General features: G+C 33.3%; 1 long non-coding RNA gene across 1 annotated transcript in view; it reads right to left on the bottom strand.

Annotated features, from left to right (window-relative positions):
• Nucleotides 1–16,383: 16,383 nt before the first annotated feature.
• LOC149546820 (uncharacterized) overlaps nucleotides 16,384–23,760 on the bottom strand; it is a 31,345-nt gene continuing 23,968 nt past the window's right edge. Inside the window, exon 2 of the long non-coding RNA XR_016353781.1 lies at nucleotides 16,384–16,893. This is a non-coding gene — a long non-coding RNA (uncharacterized LOC149546820). The remainder of the gene's footprint in view (nucleotides 16,894–23,760) is intronic.

Below are 23,760 nucleotides of genomic sequence, written 5' to 3'. Positions count from 1 at the left end.
ATCAAGAAGTCTTTCCTTGTCTCTATTCAAAGATATTGCCACCTATCCTAATTGGGCATATATTTCAAAACTTCTTCAATTTTTGTATAGCAATATGAGTAAGGAATGTTCTGCTCCTCTTAGTATGGCAAGTTTTCCTCCTAATGTATGGATGGCTCTTTGGGAAGCATATGGAAATCCACATGTTCCTCCATTTCCAGAGGTCATTCTATCACCAGTCACTCTAGCCATGATCCCTACAACTCCAATTGAGATCTCACCTCTTGATGCTCTTGTTGCTACTACTAATATAGTTCTAGCCACATATGTTTCTGATTTAGTACAACAAGAAACACTATGTCTTCCTACTTCAGCTTCATGGGATGACTTCCTTCCAGATATTGTAGGTCTGTTCATGGAGTCTCACATTGAAGATGTGGAAGGCATCATCAATGATATGCATTTTATCTTTGTTGAGGCGAATACTTCATCCATTGCCATAGTGATAGATCTAGCACAATAGGGTACACCTTGTCTTCCAGTTCTAGCATTAGTGGATGACTTCTTGACAGATATTTTAGGTTATTTCATGGAGTCATACATAGTAGATTTGGGAGACAACATTGATGATATATATCTTCTCTTTGTTGAAGACTATCCTTCTCTAGTTGATGTGAGGGCTCACTCTGACCCTCCTATCCATTCTCTGCATGATCAGTCTTCACAAGTTAATATGATTGTGGATCCTTATGTACAACAGTTGCAAGAGGTCTCTTTATCATTTGAGGAGATAGTTTGTTCTTTGAGGCATGTTCTACATCTATCCTTGTTAGATTTGCACTTCTTCTTTTTAGTAGTACTAGAAGGGGCAACTATCAACATCGACACAGGGATAGTTGAGCAGGTTTCAAAGGCACCATTCATCTTCAAGATTCTTTCTACACATAAAGAAAACATCTCACCTGTACCTCTGTGATTTTTTCTTCCAAAGGGGGGAACATTATTCAACAGTCATGGATTAGCTTCTACATTGAAGAAGCTATCACTGATTGGCACTCTACATTTAGGGGGGGGACTTTTTCCTCTTATGGGGTTTTGTCCTTCTCATACTTCTCTTTTGCATATACTTTAGCTATGTCATAATGGGGGGATCTTGATTACTCCATCCATCTATGCATCTTGTTTTTCATCTCTCTTGTTGGGGGGAGGGTTTTTTCCCATGAGCTTTTCCTTTTTTCTTTTCTTTGTGAGAGATTGCATTGCATTTTGTACATGGGTACCTAACATGGCCTAGTAGCCAGGACCCATCTTGCATTCTTCATCCTAGCTTTCATAATCTTAAGTGCATTCCCCTAAGTTTCACTTAAGGGGGGGTGTTGGTTTAAATAAGTATTTACTTATTATAGTTTACTTAAGTTAACTTAGGTTAATGCATTATTTTATTATTTATTAGTTTGACACCTGGAGTTTGCATACTCTTATGAGTTTTCATGTTGACAACACAGGAGTAAGCAACTCTAATTTAGCACATGGTATCTACAACACTAGAGTTTGCACAATTAACTAAATTGTCATGTAGAAAACATATTTATTTGCACTCTTATTTTAGCACATGGTGTCTACAACATAACTTTACATGCTACACCTTTGTAGGCTTACCCTCTCATCATCTCATTAACTCTTATGTTTAATGGAGGATAATCCACTCCTGGTGGACATGTGCTTGGTTGTAAGACTTGTTAGTATGCTTATTCCTAGGCATTCTAAAACAATTCCAAAGGCCTTTATATTCAAGGACTCCTAGTTTGTATGTACAAAACATGCAATGACAATTCATCAATTTTGGATATTGTTATTCTAATCATACCTTGTTGGTCTACTCTTGTGCTTGTGCTTGAGTTCCTTGACCTTGGGTGATTTTTCCCTAAGGAAAATTCTTACAATCTCTACAAAAATGTCTAGCTGATCCACCATTATGCTTCTCCTTGATGAGATTTTCTATCATTGAACTTTCGAGAATGCACAACTAGCTTCATTTGAACTACATACTATCCTAGGTCATGAAATCCAACCACTTTGTCCTATCAAGTTTAATAGGTTCTATAAAAGCCTTCCACACTTCACCAAAATTAGGATCATCTAGATACAAAGTATTGAGTTCCTTGAACCCAACCACCTTTATCTACATTTCTATCAGCAAAAAATTTCTTCTACTAAGAGCATTTGCAACCTTGTTAGACCTCCTACTCCTGTGTTCTAAAACAAATATATAACTCTGCAAAAACTCAACCCACCTCAAATGCCTTTAGTTCTATTTTCCTTGACTAAATTTATTTTTCAAAGCTTGATGATGAGTGTACAAAACATCTCCACTTCTTTAATGCTTGAACTATAGCATAAAATTCCTAATCATAAACAGAATATTTTATTTTTGCATCATTCAAATTGTTACTAAAATAAGCAACAGGTCTACCTTGTTTGCTCATAATAGCTCCTATTGTTGTACCACTAGCATCACAGTCTACTTGAAACACCTTGTTAAAATTAGGGAGTGCTAAAATGGTTCTCTCAGTAACTTAAATTGTTTCCTGTCCCCTCTCAATGTTTTAGTCAAGGATCCACAAATACTACTAAAACCTCTTATGAACTTTTTTTAAAGACTAGCTTTCCCATGAAAAGATCTTACCTTGGTTGCACTCTTTGGAGTAGGCCATTCAAGGATAGCCTTCACTTTCTTTGGGTCCATTTCCAAACCTTCTACTAAGACTACAAATTTTAGGTACACCAACTCCTTTACAAAACTACACTTCTTCAGGTTTATCAACAACTTTTCTTCCCTCAACTTATCAAACACCTTGCAAATATGGATCAAGTGATCCTCCAATGTCTTACTAAAGATTTAAATATCATCCAAGTAAACAATGACAAACTTACCCAAAAGCTCCTTTAGTACCTCATCCATGAGCCACATTAAAGTGCCTAGTGTGTTGGATAGCCCAAAAGGCATGACTAACCATTCATATAGTCCTTTTGTCTTTATAGCAGACTTCCACTCATCACCTTCTATGATATGAATTTGATGGTTCCCACTCTTCAAATCTATCTTTGTGAAATACTCAGCTACACTCAAACTATCCATAATATCATCCATCCTTGGAAATAGAAATCTATACTTGATTGTGATCTTGTTGATAATGCAAGAATTTATGTGCATCCTCCATTCTCCATTCTTATTTGGTGCTAATACGGCTAGCACAGCATAGACTTAGACTCTCTTGAATCAACCACTTTCTGCAACAACTCATGAACTTGTCTATTCAATGCTTTACTTTCTATTGGTGTTATTTTGTGTGCTGTCTTGTTTGGCAAACTAGCTCCTAGAACTAGATCCATCTGGTGACTAATCTTCCTCATTGGGGCAATCCATCAGGTACATTATTTGATGCTATATTAGAAAACTTTCCCAACATATCTACAACTTATACAGGTACCTCTCTACTTCTTCTTTATCGTCTTTTGGAATTATAGAAAAATACCTGTGTTCATGCTTCGTACCTTTGAGAAACTCTTTTCCATTAACAAAACATATTATGGTAGCACTACATACCTCTTCTTATTTATCCTTCAATAGCTTCAACTTATGCTTCACTCCATCCTTTCTCATCATCTAGGTATTTTCTCACCCATTGTGTACAACATACCTATCAAATTGCCATGGCCTACACAACAACATATGACATATATCCATAGGTATGATATCACAAAGTACCTCATCCTAGTAGCTTCCAATATTGAACCTCATTGAGCACTGCTCATTGACCATGACCTTGTGGTCATCTTTCACCCTAGCAATATGGTATGGACATGGGTGTTTCTGTCTCTTTAGCTTCAACTTTGTGACCATCATTTTTTATACTAGATTGTCAGTACTTCCACCATCAATGATCAGATTACAACACTTATCCTTACATCTGCACCTTATGTGAAATAAGCTCCTTCTTTGATTAGGTTCATTCTCACCACTCAGTCGAACTCTTTTGTTAATTCAGACTTCTTGTTTAGCATCTTCAAAATGTGAGTATCCAACATCTTCATCAACATGTGCAACTCTGGCCTAGCCTGTTGTTCTTCGATCTGTCCATCCTTGGTGTTGGGAACATTCAAATGCTCTATGCCCTTCTACTCCATAGTGAAAACATTTACCACATAAGCCTCCTCTGCAAGACCCTTCTCCTCTACCTCTTCATCTCTGATCTATATTGTTCTGATCATGGAAACAATTTGAATTATTTCCCCTCTAGTTCTGAATACTACTTGCAGGCTCATCCTTTTTCTTTTGATGATCATTACGGCCACCATAAGATTGTCCGTCAGATCTTCCACCATGACCTCTTCCATTATTCTTTTTATCAAACTTTTTGCTCATTTTCTCCTCAACTCTTTGGGAAAACTAGTATGCCTCTTCAATATTATTCATTTCAACTAGAATCAACTCGTCCTAAATACTTGGCCTTAACACTTTAAGATAACAGGCCACTTTCTCCTTATCAACTTCTACATGGCCAATTTTGATGAGAACTCGATAGAACATGCTTGCTTCAACCCTTGCATTTTCTTCAATAAATCAAGCTCATAATCCTTAGAAATGAATTGTTTCTTTAGTTTAGCTATCATCTTATCCTATTTGGCAATTTTATCCTTTACCTTTCTATTTCACTCCAATTAAACCTCCTTCCACTAGATCTTTGCATGTCCCTTCAGTTTTTCCCTCACAAACATGACCCTATCAGAATCCTCAATATCTTCATACTCAAAGTAATCCTCTAGTTCATTGATCTAATTGATCAGCTCCTCTAGGTTAATATTTCCCAAAAATGTGGTAACCTCAAACTTAGGTCTTTCTCCAATCTTGGAGATAGCCTTAAAAATCCTCCCTTCCTCTAGGTTTAGAACTACCTCTAGTTCAACATTTTCTTCTTCTTTGTCCTCATACTCACTTTCATCTCTTATAGTAAGATTTATTCCTTTGTGCACTTGTTCTTCCAATGCTTGCATTTGTCTTTGGAGGGCTCTAAAACCCTTAGGTGTAACACATACAACTATTTTGCCATGTTCTCTTTGTGGAGGTCTTTTTGCTGAAATCTTAGTGCAAATTGCCTCGCAATAAGCGATTTATCTACATGCTCAAGAAAAACCATAGTCTTGGTGTGAACTACCTCAAATTTGGTGATCTATCCACACACTCAAGAACTCTAGCTCTGATACCACTTGATGAAGGGTTCTCCCCTTAATACCATAAACCCATAACAAAAACAAAGAAAAAATAGCAAATGTGAGAACAAAATATGGACTTCTTATTATTGTCACAAATGCAAAATTATAGAATTCACAAGTACAATATGCTAACCCACATGGGTGCCTTCATTCTAGTAATCTACTAGGTAATGTTGTGAACTATCACCTAGAGTTGTTCTACACAAAGTTTAGGCATTTCTTAAATAGGTAATTTTATGCCACCCAATAAGGTTCTAGACATTGAAACTTAAAACCTAGGGCCAACATACCCCAACAATACATATAGAGTTGGCCAAATACATCTTTGAGAATTATTTTAGAAATTCTAAGTAGCCCAACTTCAGAAAGTCATAACTCTCAAATCGTTGCTTTGATTGGCTATTGGGTAAAAGTACAAAGTTGAGTCACCTTTTAGGTTGACTTATCAGAATGGTTGAATTTGAGTATTTCTATCTATAAATAAATTTTATTCAAACATATGATCTAAGACAAATTCACTCCAACTATAAGTTATATATGGTCTCACACTTTTCCAATTGGAAATGTCTATTAAATACATGTTGTAAACTAGTTTGTATCCAATTACTAAAGAAATACAATTATTTCATAAAACTGATGCTTCAATAACTCTTACTATTTTTAATGATATTTTTAAAATAACATATAAATTCTATTTTATAGAGTTTAAAGTCAATAATATTCCTCAATAGAGTTTATAGTGTTTTAATTAGATATAGTATATTGTAATAAAAAAATTGTACAAGTATTAACACTCGAGAAGATGTCAAGTTTGAGAAATGAAAAAATACTAAATCATATCAAAAAAAATTAAAAGTCACATGGTGTTCTAGAGGAGAGGATCCTCTTCTAGAATGTATAATTTTTCTTTTGATTAGAAAAGATTTGTTTTCAAAAATGTGGTGGGAGATGAAAACTATTAGTTTTAGATGAGTTAATTTTGAATCATTGTAAAAGATAAGATATAGGTCTAAAGCTAATTTTTATTTGTTGTTGTTCTAGCTATATATTTTATCTATAACATCATCTAAGATCAAATGGAAATAAGCTAATTTACACATTATTTTGTGGTGGGAACTAGACCCCTAATTTTTAGTATTTTTCATCAAGTAAAAAATTGTCTTTAAAAATTAGGAAAATATATCAATTATTATTTCAAATAATTATTAAAAATTATAATCCTAAAATTCATCCATTTCTACAAATTTCCTTAGTTTACTTCATTATTAAATTCTAAATAATTCTACCATTTTTATGTCATTGAAAATGAACAATAATTATACTTTTGTTAGCCTTTTCCTTTATAAAAAAGTGACAAAGGTTTGTGCTTTTACCCTATTATAACCACTTTTCAAAAACACTAGCTCTTGATCTTCAGGCTTGAAATAATGCAAGCACCACTCTGTTAATTGTTCAGACCTTGTCCAAGCACTCTAAGGCCTGTAACAGTGAGCTTGAAGATATTTCTCAAAAAATTTCCACCGAAAATATGTAATAACTTCTCTAATACTTAAGCTAGAGAAATCAGATTTTTATGGTAGGCTTATAATTCTAAAATTAACCTTCATATAGAAAATGAGAATATTCTGAGATTGTATAACAAACATACTAAAAATAACAAGCTCCTAGAAATAGTAACCACCCTGTCTACTAGTCCTTATTAAAATAGAAAAGACTTGAAAGAAAATATTTTTAGGTGATGCAAGATTGCTCTTACACCTAGGATACTCCTACATAATTATGTCATGTTTCAATTTGTGAAGATTTTGTGGTTACGTGCACCTAAAAGTGGAAGTTTTATTGGTAATGTACAATTTTGTATTTGTTTAGGCAAAAAAGTGGAACCCACTATTGTGGGTTCACCCCTAAGAATCATGATAGTTCCTTGTCTTGAACTTTACCATGTATTACTCACTAACCAAATCCTTATGATATTTTTTCCAACACACAATCCAATAGCAATTCTGGTGCTTCTTTCTTTCTAACTTCAACTTATTAACCATTTTTTTGGAAACAAGATTATCTATGCTACTACTATCAATAATGGCATTGCATACATTATCATTACACTTGCACCTAGTTTAGGAAAAATTATTACAATTTTTTTTTTTTTTGATTCTCATCATTTACTTCAAATCTCTTATAGTAACCAAGACTTCTCCTCTTTCAACACCTTTAGAATGTGGTGGTTTGGCATCTTTGTCTACATGCACAACTCATGCATTATTTTCTAGTCTTTTTTTGGTTCTCCCTTGATGTTGAGGAAGCTCATAATCTATATGACCTTCTCCATAATGGAAATATGTCCCACATAAACCTTATCTTTTTGAAGTTTTTCCTCTTCCTCTTCCTCTCTAATCCTTGTTATTTTGATAAAGGCGATGATTTAAATTATTTCTGCTCGAATTCTAACTACTACTTGTCTCATCATTTTTTTCTTATCTTCATTTTGGCCTCTATGTGACTGTAAACTAGATCTTCCACTGTAACTTCTACCTACCTTAATTTCAATTTTTTTTGTTCATCTTTTCTTCCACACTTAAAGAAGATTTCTATGACTCTCCAAAACTAATTGTCCTAACTAGAATAAAATATTTCTTGAAACTTGGCCTTAAACCATAAATCTAATGGGAATCCTTTTCCTTATCAACTTTTGCATGGCCTATTTTAATGAGGACTAAATAGAACTCTTTTGTATATATTCCTCAATCGATCTTCCCACTTTCTTCAAACCTTGCATTTTATTTAATAGATAAGTCTCATAATCAATAGGAATGAATCAAAAATTTGAATATATTAGGATCTTTGATATATTCATACTCAAAGTATTCTTCTAAATCATTGATCCAATCAATCAAATCCTTTGGATTAAGGTTTCCTAAAACTATGGGATCTTTAATCTTGGGTCATTTTCTAATTTTGGAAATTCCCCTCAATAACATATCATCCTTAGAATCCCTAATTGTTTTGACTCTTTCATGTTGAACATTCCCTTCTTTAAATTTAACCTCCCTTTCATCTCTTACTACAATCCTTATTTCTCTATGAAGATTCACTTGAATTGATTGTACTTATCTTTGGAGGGCTCTAAAAAAATATTTTTCCACACATTTGGCTTGTTCACCATGGTCCATTTGTAGAGGAATTTTTGTAGTTATCACTCAAACCTACAAGCATAGTTTTGGTGCAAGTTGCCTTACATTTGGTAATATATAAATACACTCAGGAACTTATTTTGTTCTACCATTTGATTGAGGGTACTCTTCTTAGTAACATAAACATAGACAATAGAATAGAAAAATACCACAATTTACAAGAATGGGAAATTGGCTTCTTATTATCTCCTATAAAATAGAATTACAATATTTAGAAATGTGACATGCATACTCATGTGGACATTTACATTACAATTTTTTTCAATTCAAAGATACCATATACCTCCACAAATTTGTCCCAGAGGACCTATAGACCTTCATTATATAGGTAATTTTCCCTACCCAAGAAGGTTTTACAAATGTAACCAACCCTAAGATATTATTATTTATATTTTACTGCATTATAGAATGCCCCAAAAAAATTTGGGACTCAAAGTAAATTTTGAATTAAATTTATTTTTTTTCATTCCAATTAGAACAACTTCCAAAGGCCATAACTTATTGCTAGTTGTTCTAATTGGTTATTATGATCCCATTATAGAAATGCCACAAACTTCTATAGAATGTCTGACTAGTGCTAGTTCATTTCATCCAGGATGAAAGCACCCATGCAAATTTTCCTTATAATATTCTACAAACTAGAGCTAGCATATACATCCCCATAACTATTCTAGATAGCCCCAAAGACATTCATTACATAGGCAATTTCCAACTACCCAAGAAAGTTCTAAACATTTTAACCCTAAACTTTGAGGCCAACCAACCATAATATATTATTATATATATTATATTATATTATAGTAAGCCCCAAAAATTAAATTAACTCAAAAAAATTGAAGCAAAATTTCATTTTGTCCATTTCAGGTAGCACAACATTTAGTGATCATAACTCATTGCCAAATGCTTTGATTGGATATTATGACCCCATTTTGAAAATGTCATAAATTGTTATAAAGAGTCTAAATACTCTAGGTAGTTGAAGATTGATCCCTTTTTAGAGCCTCCAAAGCCTTCAAAATTGAATTCAAAGTTTTTCTACCTTTTTTCCAATGCCAAAATTTCAATATCTTAATCAGACTTGATCTTGCAATGAAGCTTTATTGGCAAGATAAATTATCTAAACTAAACCTCTAGGGAAGGAATTAGAACATTATGAGTTCCAATAATCAATTTACTAAAAATAAATATCTTTCAAAAATAGCAATTCTACATTGAAATGACCCTTGTTGAAAAGACAAATTAAAAAATATTTTTGGGTGATGCAAGATTTCCCTTAAGACCAAGATACTCCTCTATTAATTTAGAATCACAAAGTGATAATTAGAAAGGCTTCCAAATTTTCCATCAAGAATCACATACTATATCGTAACTTCAACAATATTTTCTTATAGTCTTGTAATGATTCACTCAAAGCCCCCCATCTATAGTTTTTTTATCCTTCTCTCATTCTTCAAGGAGGAAAAATAGTTCATAATCTTAGTTGCTAGTTAATATCTCTATAGAATTTGGTATCATATCTCTACATGTTGGATACATTGAAGAAACAAATCTTTATTAATATTCTTTGCCAACCTATAGGTTGTCAAAATATCATTTTCCACCTCTAGGAAGGCCTTTGTGACTAGCTAGCAATCCCATGCAATGTCTCTATATATAGCATTAATCCATTAGAAAAAAACAAGATCTAAACTATCTAAGATTTCTTCCATTTTTGATAAAAATTATCTCAATTTGGTTTTAGCATCTTCCTAAGATAGCAGATGAAAGGGCCAAGCATGCCTCTAAGCTAAACTTGAGGGTCAATGGTCTCCCTCTTCCTTGCCCCGAGCCTCTTGCACTAGGCTACTCCTTCCTTAAAGACCAACTGGATATCATTGACATCTCACTTGATTGTGCTTGGGTTGGGCATGACAATACTCTTCTATCTCCCCATCAAGATCTATCTTTATGAGGATCTTACCAGATCATAAGTGGAAAAACTTAAGGAGACTTAGGCTCTTGTTGCGGTTGCCAGACAGGAGAGTAAATGGGTAGTGATCAAAGACCTCAAGGTTATGATTCATGAGACTTTCCCTACTAGCTAGGAGTTAAGATCAAAGTAGGTTGTAAAAGGCTATTGGCATTTCCTAGGTGGTAGCATCTTTTCCTTTCTTCTTTCTTTCTCTTCTCCTCTCTCTCTCTCTTTCTTTCTTTGAGCTTGGATCCCTACTCCTTGTTGGGGTGGTTCTCGCTCACTTCTTCTTTTGGTTTTTGTGCTTGTTCTTCCATAGACATCGTTTGGTGGTCCTACTGCCTGTTGGCCCCTACTTGTATTTGCAGTCCCTTAGGCCCATTTGTGGCCTCTTGTTGGATATTAATAAATTATCTTATCTTATCTATCTCTACCAATAGATGCTAACAAACTCTGCAGAATTAGGATTAACAAAACTACTCATCAAACCCTAACAAACCCCAAAGTCTACAATAAAAGTACATTTTTTATCTATTTAATAGCATTAAGGATTATGATGGGTGTAATAACTATTTATATAGAAAGGTAAACCCATAATTTATAAAATGTCACCTCAAGTCATTAGGATATGGCCCTGAGTATCCCAATTTAATATTTGATTTGATGTGACTCTTACTTTGTCAAGGAAATTAGCAACTCAATCACCCTCTTGGTACTTATAGGAAATTGAAAATAATTGGAGATGATTTATAATATCCTTTCAATATTTAATAATATTTTACATAGTCTAGCCAGACATGGTTACCCTTTAAAAAATCACATTAAAGAAATCTCTTTCTAACCAAACTTTGGTTAGCCCATTCTCTTTAGCCATGCTCAAACCCAAACCTAGGTAGATAGCTTTGGCTTTGAAAACATTTAGTGGATCTCTAAAGGAACTGCCACTAGAAAAACTAGCCTTCCTTTAAAATAGGAAGATTGTGTTATTATTATATAAAATAGACAAATTTTACCACAATTTTATGGTACATTTATAATTCTTCAACTAGTGAACAAAATGAGTGTACTTTGGAATATAGAATACAAGCATAATTATTTGTTACAAGTTGTTGAAAAATATTTTTCTTATGTATACACAAATGAAGTAGGACATCTTGTAAATATTGTAAACATATATATATATATATATATATTGGTTATGTGTTCTTCAAACTCCAACATGCAATTAATGATTGTAATCTTGCAATTAGTATCATTTGCAAAGAATTATATTTTAAAATAGAGGTATAGAGAGATAAACATAATAATGCATTTTATTGACACATAATACAAATATTCATAACATCCCAATAAAATGAGTAGGTTCTAACAGTAATATACATCTTACCGAGATAATTTAACATGTTGTGTGTGTGTGTGTGTGTGTGTGTGTGTGTGTGTGTGTGTGTGTGTGTGTTTGATTTGTTTATGTGTTCTTCAAACTCCAACATGCAATTAATGATTGTAATCTTGCAATCAGTATCATTGACAAAGAATTATATTTTAAAATAGAGGTATAGAGAGATAAACATAATAATGCATTTTATTGACACATAATACAAATATTCATAACATCCCAATAGAATGAGTGGGTTCTAACAATAATATACATCTTACCAAGACAATTTAACATGTTGTATTGGCAAGGACTATAAAATGAAAATATTAAAATAGGTTGGTAAGTACAAGAAAACAACCTAAAAAGTAAGTATAGAGCTTACATAGTGGAAACCGTAGTATGATTGAAGGAGCCTTGTTGGAGAAGTTCATCATTAGTTTATAAGTTAGCTCTCTCTCTCTCTCTCTCTCTCTCTCACACACACACACACACACACACACACGCACATGATACATAATACAAACATAGTTTTTGTATACAAGTTGAAAAATAAGATTCTTATGCATACACAAGTGAAGTACTTTTTAAAAAAATTAATTATAAAAAAAAATACTTTTTCATCAATTTTATCCTTTAAAATGACCTTCTGGAGAGATGGAAGACCCAAAAAAGCATTCATATTTCCTACATATGTATGGTATATAAGTTCTACTTTTATATTTTAGTAATTACATCATTAGCATAATTTGTTAATAGGTAATATTGGTGAAGATCAAATACACAATACAAAAGAGAAGGCCATGTATAAGTACATATTATTTTATCCTTATCACCAACAATGATGTGGAATTTATGATGTGGAATTTAATGTAAGGGCCCCTTCAATTAGGATGAATTGATGATTCTTTCTTAGCATTATGCATATCTACCATCCTCATGAGTCATGAGGTGTGGACTGGTTCCTAATAGCTAACCAAGTTGATGGCATTGATAACAAAGTGGATTCCTCCATTGAGGGTTATTAAATTATATAATGCTTTTAGGGTTGTTTCTTTAAGATTATGTATCTTTATTTTGTGGGTTTAGATATGATAGTACTCTGTTAAGGTCTCTCAAACTATTATGGTATTATTCAATATAATTTTGGACCACTCAAATATATATACTAATATGGTTACTCCATCTATGCTTTTATTAGTTCAACTCAGCATTGCTTCGAATTGAATTTCATGTGTTTATGCTTCAATTATTTCATAAATTATCCAGTCATGACCTAGTATGAATTCATGAAAGGACACTTATTTCTTGGTATTTATGTGACAATACTTTCATCAATCATCTATAAATAAGGATAATCATTATTTTTGGGGCTTTGGGATGCATTTTAGCAGTCTGCTTTGGTGGTCCCTTGATGTTTATTTTATTTTGGTGATTTACTTCTCCCACTATAGGTGTAAAAGGAACAAGGGTTAAATTTTATTTAGGGAATATTTTGGTCATTGTGTGTCCTAGTTCAGCCTTACCAAATTTATATTTCTGGGTCTATTTGCAGGGGTTGTTAGGGATTTTGGTTAAATTGGATTGTGGCTTTCATTGAAGCCCTTGATCCTAGTTAGGTCAGGATCATATCCATGTGGTAAGTTCTAATGAAAGTAAATTTTCCTATTCCCCATCAATTTCCATCTATTCCCCATCGCTTTGGATCTTCTTTTACATGTATCTACCACTTTAATTTTAGTTTCAATACACGAGAACTCATCTCTTCTACTTGATTTCAAAGATGCTTAAATCATTTCTAAAAACAAAAAATCTAGATTCTCTATTTCTAATTATTATGGTAGTTTATTTATTTTACTCTTTATGATGTACAATAACTCTAGTTTTCTTACTTTTTCCCATTCAGCTTAATATAATTAATTTGGTTTCTAATCTATACTCTGAACAAGATGGGTGGATAATTTCCCCTATGAATCAAGAGCACTTATTCATTGGATGTCTCATGGATAAATTCATATTTTACATTGTCTTTAATATGGTTTTAATATTATGTAAGGTCCTAAATACCATTTGGAGTTCATTCAAATTATTTTGTAAGGCTATAAAAGCCATTAAAAGCATAGTGACTTACAAGGTCCTGAAACATGTCAAGTATGAGAAAACTACTCAAATGTATCAAAGTAGAGTGGAAATGGTTTAGTTTTAGTATTAAATTCATTTTCATCATGTTTCAAGGGTTTATGGAAAGTTTGGACTCATTTAGATGATAATTGTAAAAGTGGTTCAAAAGTTGCCAAAATTGTAATGACAACTTTTACAACTTGGTGACAACTTTTAAAAGTTGGTTTAAAGATGTTAATGGGTAGTTGTAGGTTAGTTGGAGAGTTTAATGTGATTCCAAATTATATATATTTGGTGTCCAAAAAAATAAAATTGTAAGTTGGAGAAGTTGGAGGAAGGATTTGGAATGGAAGAGAACTTATTTTGATGTTGTATATTTCAGTTTTCTAGTTATTTTTTCTGTAGTTTCTCTAAATTCTTGGTTGATGTTAACCTATTTTAAATGATAAAGACCTGAAACTTATATTTTCAGAAAGGTATATGAGTTACCTTTCATTTGGTTTTGGTCTAGATGATTTTCATTATGTTTGGAAGAAGTTTTGACCATTTTGGTGAAGATTAGTTAGATTTTGTCATAATATGAACAATCTTGAGAAAATTACAATAACTTTTATTTCCTTTCTTGGATTTGGCTATAACTTGGAGAAAATGTTTTGAACTTTGTGTTATTGAATATCGCAAAAAATGATTGGTTTAATTATTTCATTTATGGAAGCTATTAATGACTAATTGAGAGTTTTAAATTTTGCCCTCGTTGAGAAATTGTTCTTAAAAGTTGTAACATTCTTGCATTCATTTCAACGACTAGAAAATATTATAAATGTGAATCCATACCTAAGTATTAAGTGGAATAATATATTTGAAATTTTGGATTTATTCTATGTACCCATTCCTCAGTACTTTCTCTAAAATCCAAGCCTAACTAGGCACGTATTAGGTTAGGTTAGTGAACATGGTAAGGGTTAAGGAGTACTGGAGTAGAGTTGGTTCTATAAATTTGAAATTTTGTGCAAGGCCCATCAAGCACACTTTTTTTGTGCTCTCTGCATCACCCTAACACTTGCTATCTACATTTTTCTTTGTTTTTTTGTATGGTTTGTTGTTGTGGTTGTTCAAGATGGGGGTGGTCAAGAGGACGACTCTCAAATAGATTTTTCTCTACCTACTATGCTTCAACAGAGCATCTCTCTACCACTCTATGATGTTTTCTTGTATATTTTGCATTGTGTGTATTGTATTTCAATGCTGTAATGGTATGAATGCCTACCAAAGACCTCCATTTTGAGGCATATCAAGTGGAATGTTACCTCTAGCCACTAGCTTGGCTTTGTATATGAGGGTATGCCCTCCAATCCCTTCTAATGGAGGTTGAACACTTCCACATCCCCCATGTATACAAGATTTAGTCATGGGATACACATAAGTTTTCTTAGATGTTCTTTTTCCCCTAGTGCCTGCACTTTGAACAAAGTTGTAAGTATCAATCATCTGCAACTTCTATGTTTCGTCTTTGAATTAGATTTTCAAATATAATATTAGAACTTTTTCTACGCACATTATTTTATGATTTATGATTCCATTAGTTTTCCTTAATTTCATTATAAAATTTAAAATTTTAAATATTTTTTAATCTAAAATAAATTTGGCTAAAAACAACTAATCATTACTATCCTATGGGAACTAGTTCACTATGTAGACCCTTGTTATGTAGTTGATATCTCTAAATCATATCATGTTTAATATTAAAATTAATTTTAAAAATAAATTAAATGTCTCATGTTTTGTGCTAATATTATTTGAGAAAACGACTATTTCAACCGATTGATTGTCTATCATGTGAACTAGCAAAGTACCATTTTCCATCAACTATTATTATAATAAATTTAGTTTTCTCAAATCTTTTTCCATCTATTCAAAATATTCCTTAGATTAATCAAACTTGAAGGTCAAAAGAACAAAAAATAGAGAAATATGATTTATAATTGAGATGTTAAGATATATGAATTGACATATATATTAATAGTTCTAACTTGTACTAGGTGGAACAACAACATGGCTGGAGAAGAAATATCTATGAGTTTGACTCGCAGGTGGTTATGAATTTATTGAGTAGACTGAACCTTGTGGATGTGGATTGGCATTTGGCTCTGGATTTTCAGCAGGTCAATCAGTTATGCAGTTCTCTAGATTCTGTGTCTTTTATGCATATCCCTTGTGAGTGGAATGGTGTGGCTGACTGTTTGGCTAAATGGGCCTTAGAGCATCTGCCGGATTGCAACATTATTGATCATAGGATGCTTCCCCTTGATTTATCTCAGATGTTGGATCAACTTCAACTTGTGGACCAGAATAAATCTCTGTAGTTCTCTATGTTTCCTCTATTGTTTAGTTTTCTTTGGTATTCAATAATTTTTTTACACCTTTTAGTGAAAATAGTTATGTATAATATGAAATTGTACAATTGTCTTTCGATAAAAATTTGCAGAAGATTGTAAAAATTATAATCTGATTTATCTTTGCAAATATGAATAACATATATATTACCAATTCTGGCTCGTACTTGGAAAAAGCTTTACTATTTGATCAAGTTTCTCAGAAATTGTATTCATTCTATTCCTCTAATAGTTCTGTATAATATGAAATTATACAGTTGTCTTTAGATAAAATTTTGCAGAAGATTTAAAATTATGATCTGATTCATCTTTGCAAGGCTTCTCTAGCAATCTCACAACGACATTTTGGGAATCACCCCATTACCCAAAAATGCTAATCTAAATTGAAGTGCCAGCGAATTTATATGTCTTCCAATAGAGACCGCCATGACACATGAATTTTGATCAACCGATGGTATTTCATATCAGGTATCACTCTCATATAAATCCAACAAAATGTAAAGCTCTTCCCCACTACAAAAATCCTCACATACATACAAATGAGTCCCAAGGCCCAAATCGTGGAAGTCCAAATGAGCAATAAAATAAACCAATACACCCTAAAACCTGCACATAAAAATGAACAAAAATTTAACCAATACATATTACACAACAAAACTTGCACATAAAAATAAGCACGAAAACTATGGAAATCCTTGTACATACAAATGAGCAACCAAATTTACAGAAAAATACTCATACTAGTAAATACAAGGATTAAAAGAAATCAACATCTAGTGACCCAAAATGTCCATCCATATAAAGTCTTAAAATGCAAATAAGAAAATGAATCCAATGGAAACATAGTAGAGAGTTGAATCTCCATCCATATACAGATCCAAAGAGCTTGGTAGAAAAATGTGTAATGGATGTTTTCAAAATAAATGTCCACCCTTAAAATATTACAAAAAACAATGGAGAGTTGAATCTCCAGTAGCATTCTTACTTACATGGCTCTCATCATCAGACTCCCATCACATTTAAGTCCAAAAGTAGTTAGCAAATGTTCAAATGAAGCTATAATTCAGGATACCCTTATTCACCTAGAAAGCACATAATGACATCAAATTTCACAGAAATAAAATTTACAAAGCATACATAATTCATGGATTGTAACATTAACATCACCAATTATCAAGCCAACATACTTCAGCTAATCTCATTTGAAAGCCCCTCATCTTTGCTAGAACTTGAGGACTAGCTACAACCTGAAATGTTGTATCTACCTTTGTAAAAATACAATAAAGACACTAGTCAACTACATTAAATGTCCACCCTTAAAATATTACAAAAAACAATGGAGAGTTGAATCTCCAGTAGCATTCTTACTTACATGGCTCTCATCATCAGACTCCCATCACATTTAAGTCCAAAAGTAGTTAGCAAATGTTCAAATGAAGCTATAATTCAGGATACCCTTATTCACCTAGAAAGCACATAATGACATCAAATTTCACAGAAATAAAATTTACAAAGCATACATAATTCATGGATTGTAACATTAACATCACCAATTATCAAGCCAACATACTTCAGCTAATCTCATTTGAAAGCCCCTCATCTTTGCTAGAACTTGAGGACTAGCTACAACCTGAAATGTTGTATCTACCTTTGTAAAAATACAATAAAGACACTAGTCAACTACATCCTCAATTTCATAGGATATAGTTGCTTCATGAGAAATTTTCAAACACTGGGATGAAGAGAAGAGACCATTCCAACTTGATACATGAGTCAAGTAAGCAGAAAGCAATTATTGGTAAATAAATTAACTATAATTCTTGAAAAGTAAAATCAAATAATCAAATCAACAAGTTCTTTGTTGTATGGTCAGTTAGCTATCACTTGTACGAGATTTTTACATCTTTTGATAATAGCATACCTAAAAATTTAACTTGAAGCAAGGGCAAATATCCCATAGAATCAGATTTAGAGAAAGATGAAGATTGAAGTTACACGCCTAATAATCGAAAGGTAGATGCACCTTTGAATGCCAAAGCCAAAGGTACTGAAAAACTAATGAAATTTGACGGGGCAAAGTGGGCACAATTTCACCAAAGCATTATAACCATTCCAAATGGGAGACTCGCCCATGCAATTTCTTGTTATGCTTTCACAGATATATTTAGAAAATGATACAACTCACTCCAAATCCTTCAGTGTTTACAATATGTTTCTCTGGATTGTCATGGCTCTTGGAATTCAATCGTTGGTGAAACATTCTACTTTATTTATGTTGGTTTCTTGAAAACTGCAGCTACTGTATTTCATCTAAACTTATGTGCATGCAACTAAAAAAAATTAATTGTTGAATAGTTTGAATAAAATGGAATTAAATTTTGATGGGGTGTAAGAAATGGTCTATAGTCGGGTGCTCCTCATTAGGTCTCCTAATGGTAGACAACCATCTAACAATGAATTGCTCCTCCTTTAATTTCTGGGGAGCAAATCATATCATCTAATTATTGTCACAAAATTCTACAGCTGGGCTTAGGCAGTGGTTACTGACCTAAGCAACCTCATGAAACATTGGAAACAATCCCCCAAGTGTGGGACTTGACTAGTGAGATTGACTCTGAGATGTTAAAAGGGAAAGGAGGGTGATATACCAAAATGATTGTTTAGCTACTCTCTGCCTATGGGTGCACTCATATTGAATAAAACTATATCAATACACAATCAAAATACTTATCATCCTCGATCTAACATGAAGGCAAGAAACTAAAATCAACCCTACAAGGAATGCATGGATTCACTAGATAAAATCAAATCAGCCAAAGACTACACAATATAGAAGCCTACAAATGATGAAATACATGGAAATATGTAGGTAAGAGATAGAAGTTACACAAAATATCTGCAACTAAGATAGGTAAAAGTCATAACAACAATTTTATTGAGTTAGGGAAGGCAAAGTACAACTGCATGGAAAAAGCAAAGCTCTGAAAGAGACATTTGAGTTCCAACACCTATTTAAGATAAGTCACAAAAAGATAGAATAGACCAAAAGAAATTTGATTTTTACAACAAGGAGATCTTAGAAGTGACAGGAAGTCCAAGAATGAATGCCCATACTTCTGTCAAATAGAGATCAGGCTTCTTCCCATGATGACACAAAGAAGAGATTCTCAAGCCACCCACAATCATGAAGGCCCTGCCTGGAAAAAACAAGAGATCTGATTGTAGATGGACATTAATGCCCATTGAAATCTATGTCTATACATATCTAACACAGTAATCAATGAGAATAGATGGGCTGTTGCAGACCAAAAATGTTAATGCTCTATTTAATATATCATTGAGAGTCACCCTGATGAAATTTGTGTGCCCATTGGTGCCATAGATGACTATCTCAACCATTGGAGAAGGCCCCCCCCAGTGATCAAACTCCCATGCTAAGCATACCAATCGTGTTGTCAAAAACTATTGATATCGTAGAAGCCTTTGAGAATATTGGCAAACAAATTAATTATTTGGCCCTCAAAAATATCATCGGCATAACCTCCGCTGATCCCATTGGCATATCAACCACTTTCAGGCCATACATTTTTATCCCTTCTGATAGAACAAGTTTGACTGATAAGAAACCCATCAATGGGACTCACCTGTTTCTCTCCCGATCCAAATCCATCATCATCTTCTGTATTCAAAGCCTATCTGTGATTTGTTCAACAATGCAACCATCATCACAACTTGCACTTTCAAAATGCAAGATTTTGTCATTTCCAATCATCGATGAACCACACGATCAACGAGACTCTTGCTGATAAAAACTCATTAGCAAAACCCAGAGGCAGTTTCGTCAATGACCAAAACCCTAAACTACTAGATTAATACCCACTCGGAAGAACCTCCATTGATGCCTCAAAAAAAGACCAGTTCAGCAAGACCCAAAGATGTCTTGTTGAAACACTTCGTTGGATTATTGCATGGTAAAAGACATATCAGCAAGATTTATGCCGATGAGCCTCGTCAGAGTAACAAGTTTCTTCAAAATACATTTGTTCCTCCTGGCCAACAAGAAAACTATGTTGATTGGTTCCATTAGCAAGCCCTCACCTATTATGCCAACATCTAATTTTGAATTCATGTGAACATTCTATTTGGGATTTTGGGGAAACCCTAGGCCCGTCTCACCAAAATTGAGCATGGTGAATGCTACAAAAAAATTCTTGTTCTGAACCATTCAAACTGATTAACTCTGCATATTTTCTTACTGGGACCCTGCATTGAAAAAGTGATCTGATGTTGAGTTGAAAAGGACAACATTTTGGAGAACTTGCCTGCTAAGTGCAAAATACTAGTGCCTTGGCATACATTGGGCATGGAGCCAAAACTAGTAAACAAGGAACTGAACATCCTGCAACCAACAGAACATCAAAACCTGCCAATTCCACAGAGTAGTTGTGCTTGTGCACTTCTTGGAAAGCAAAAACATCTACTCTTCTATGGTACAAGGATTTACAATGAAAATAAAGCAAACAAAGCCATTAACTGGCTCTTTGATGTAGCTTCACCTCCATACAAATTGATTGGTTCTTTCATAAATCTAGGAAATTAGATAGGACAAAAAATATAAAAAGCATATTGCTACCTGCTGGAATATTCTTCGAACACTGAAAACCAAGAAGCTCTCTAGCACTTGGACATTGTCTTTATGAGAAAGACAAATCTGTTCATTTTTTGATAATCTCTGTCGTGCTCTGAAACAAGCATGAACATGGGCAACATGTTGATTTATTACAAAGATAGGTACCTTATAGGGCATTCTATTGATGGTACTACGTCAAAGATATCAACCTTTACCTTGTTGTGCTCAACAAAGTTGGTATCATGCTAGTTTGAAAGTGGAACCTCCTCTTTTTGTGAAGATACGATCTCCACCCTTTCCTCATGTTCTTCATAAGCTACATCCCTAGAAGCTACTGGTATGGTACAAAGCCTTGAGAAGGAATCAGGGTAATCTTTAAAAAAACCTCTTCCAAAAACAGATATAAAATATTGGCAAATCTTTCATTATTATGAAAAAAAAAATTATTTCTACTCATGAATCTTTCAAAAAAATTATTTTAAATATTATTTATATTAGTGATTATTTTATAATCATAATTTTTGTATAGAAAATATTGGTGAATCTCCATAACAATAGAAATTTCATTAATCACCATAGAATATTACAAATAAAAATTGAATTATTTTAAACTCATGGATTATTATAAAGATTATTACAGTATATTTTAAATCAATACTGAAAACTAAATATTGGTGATATATCCCTTAAGTAACTAATAATTGTTATAATTATTGGTGAATTAATTTTAATTTCTTCAATAATATATAATATTTAGGTGAATCAAATCTAATCATATATCAAATATTATGGTCTTTCAACATAAATTTTGTAATAAAATAAATTATTGAGCAATTTTAAAGCTAAGATTAATAAAAATATCGCAATTTAGGATGCGTTCAATCTTAAATTATTTGTCAAATTATCAACCACAAATTTCTAAAATTAGCCAATTTACGAATATTAGCCACTAAAAAAATACCTTGGAAGGAATCCATTATGATTTTGGAAAAAACATCTTCCATCTTGTACGCTCGATCTAGATTCTCTTATTTTCTCTGCTCATGCTTGTCTTCCTGCCACAACTGCTGATTCATCACTCTTTTTCCTGCAATAGGTCTGATTTTTTTCCACCCTTCCTCAACTAATGGCCCGGTGTCTATAATTTGTTCCTCAAAGAAATGGGCTTTTCATTTTGTTCTTCCTTATCTTGAACCTCCACAGAAGCAAAGAAAGGATGTTGCTCTAATAGGAAGATTGAAATATCTTCATTATTAACCTCCTGAGACATTACAAAAAAGGTGGGCTCTGATGGAGCCCAAAATTCTAGTCTCGAGTTTTTATCTTGAAGAGTGCGTAAATATGAATTTCGAGAAAGAAGGGATTCAGAGATTTATTTTCACATACAAGGCTTGCTAAGACAGAGAAACCATTGATGACAAATCCCCAAAAGCATTTTCATATATGGTCTAATCAATACATTTTGGGCCTAATATATCTATTTCAGCATTCATTCTTGTAAATTCTTTAGGATTCTAAATATGAATATGTTGATTACAGTAACCAGAGAGTCATTCAATATAGCTTGAAATTTATTTCAGATGGAAAATGGTAAGGTTGTGCAATAATCATCTTACTACATGGTCAAGGAGCAATTCTATGGCATGTTTCAAAACAATACATGAAATAATTGTATCGCAGATATACACAGCGGTCACTTCTACCTTTATATCCGGCAATGATCAAAGACACTAAGGAAATCATGATTAGCATATATAGAAATGGAAAGTAGAGAATGAGCATCTAAGACACATTGTAGAGTAACATATTTTTCGTCTAGATAGAGAAATTTTATACGTCCTTCATCTCCAAATTTGTATGTGTATGAAGCATCTATTTAGCAATCACAGAAGCAAAACCTACGATAGAAAGCAGATGCTCTAAGATAGGCAGAATGAGCCTACATATATGTGCCGAAAGGTGGAGATGATGGAAAGTTACCACTAGTGTCCCTGTTTGTGATGCAAGGATGATTCAGTAACATATGCCAATAATCTCCACACTTTCTGGTTACTCAACACTAAATAATGTTCATGAAGGCTCGATACTTGTCATGGATGCATCAAATATGCAGTGGGAACATCTTTAGAATGGTGCTTGACTAAGGTTTGGAAAAATCAATATGTGCTATTGAGATAGTTGACGCCATCGTGGAGGATCACTGTAGAAACAAAGCCAGGGCACAAGCCAAATTAATGAAGATACACGGAAAAGGAGGGAGCTTGTGCGAATAAAATGGCACTCCAGATATGCTCAATAGAGGAGACTTTTGCACCTGTATCTCATGTCTTTATGCCGTTGCAGGGGAATCGTGCAACTTAACTTGGTCGATGGCTTTAGTTTTCACTTAATGAGGACACCCGTGTGTGGCTATTCCTTGGACACGCATTGCAACCTAAGCACTCAATACATCCTCACTACTAATATCCTTTAGAATTAGCACATATGTGTATAGGTGATTACTTCATACCGGTACTTCGTTCCTAATAATCATAGATGTGCTTAAACATGCCTACTTTTAGACTGTTGTTTCAATACCTGAAACAACAGTCTAAAAGTAGGCATGTTTAAGCACATCTATGATTATCAAGAATTGAAACAACAGTCTAAAAGTAGGCATGTTTAAGCACATCTATGATTATCAGGAACGAAGTACCGGTATGAAGTAATCACCTATACACATATGTGCTAATTCTAAAGGATATTAGCGGTGAGGATGTATTGAGTGCTTAGGTTACAATGTGTGTCCAAGGAATAGCCACACGCGGGTGTCCTCATTGAGTGAAAACTAAAGCCATCGACCA

Source organism: Cupressus sempervirens, chromosome 7 (genome assembly GCF_028749045.1).
Source record: "Cupressus sempervirens isolate cs-2001-9-10 chromosome 7, ASM2874904v1, whole genome shotgun sequence".
Lineage (NCBI taxonomy): Eukaryota > Viridiplantae > Streptophyta > Pinopsida > Cupressales > Cupressaceae > Cupressus > Cupressus sempervirens.
This window is presented reverse-complemented; position numbering and strand designations above follow the sequence as displayed.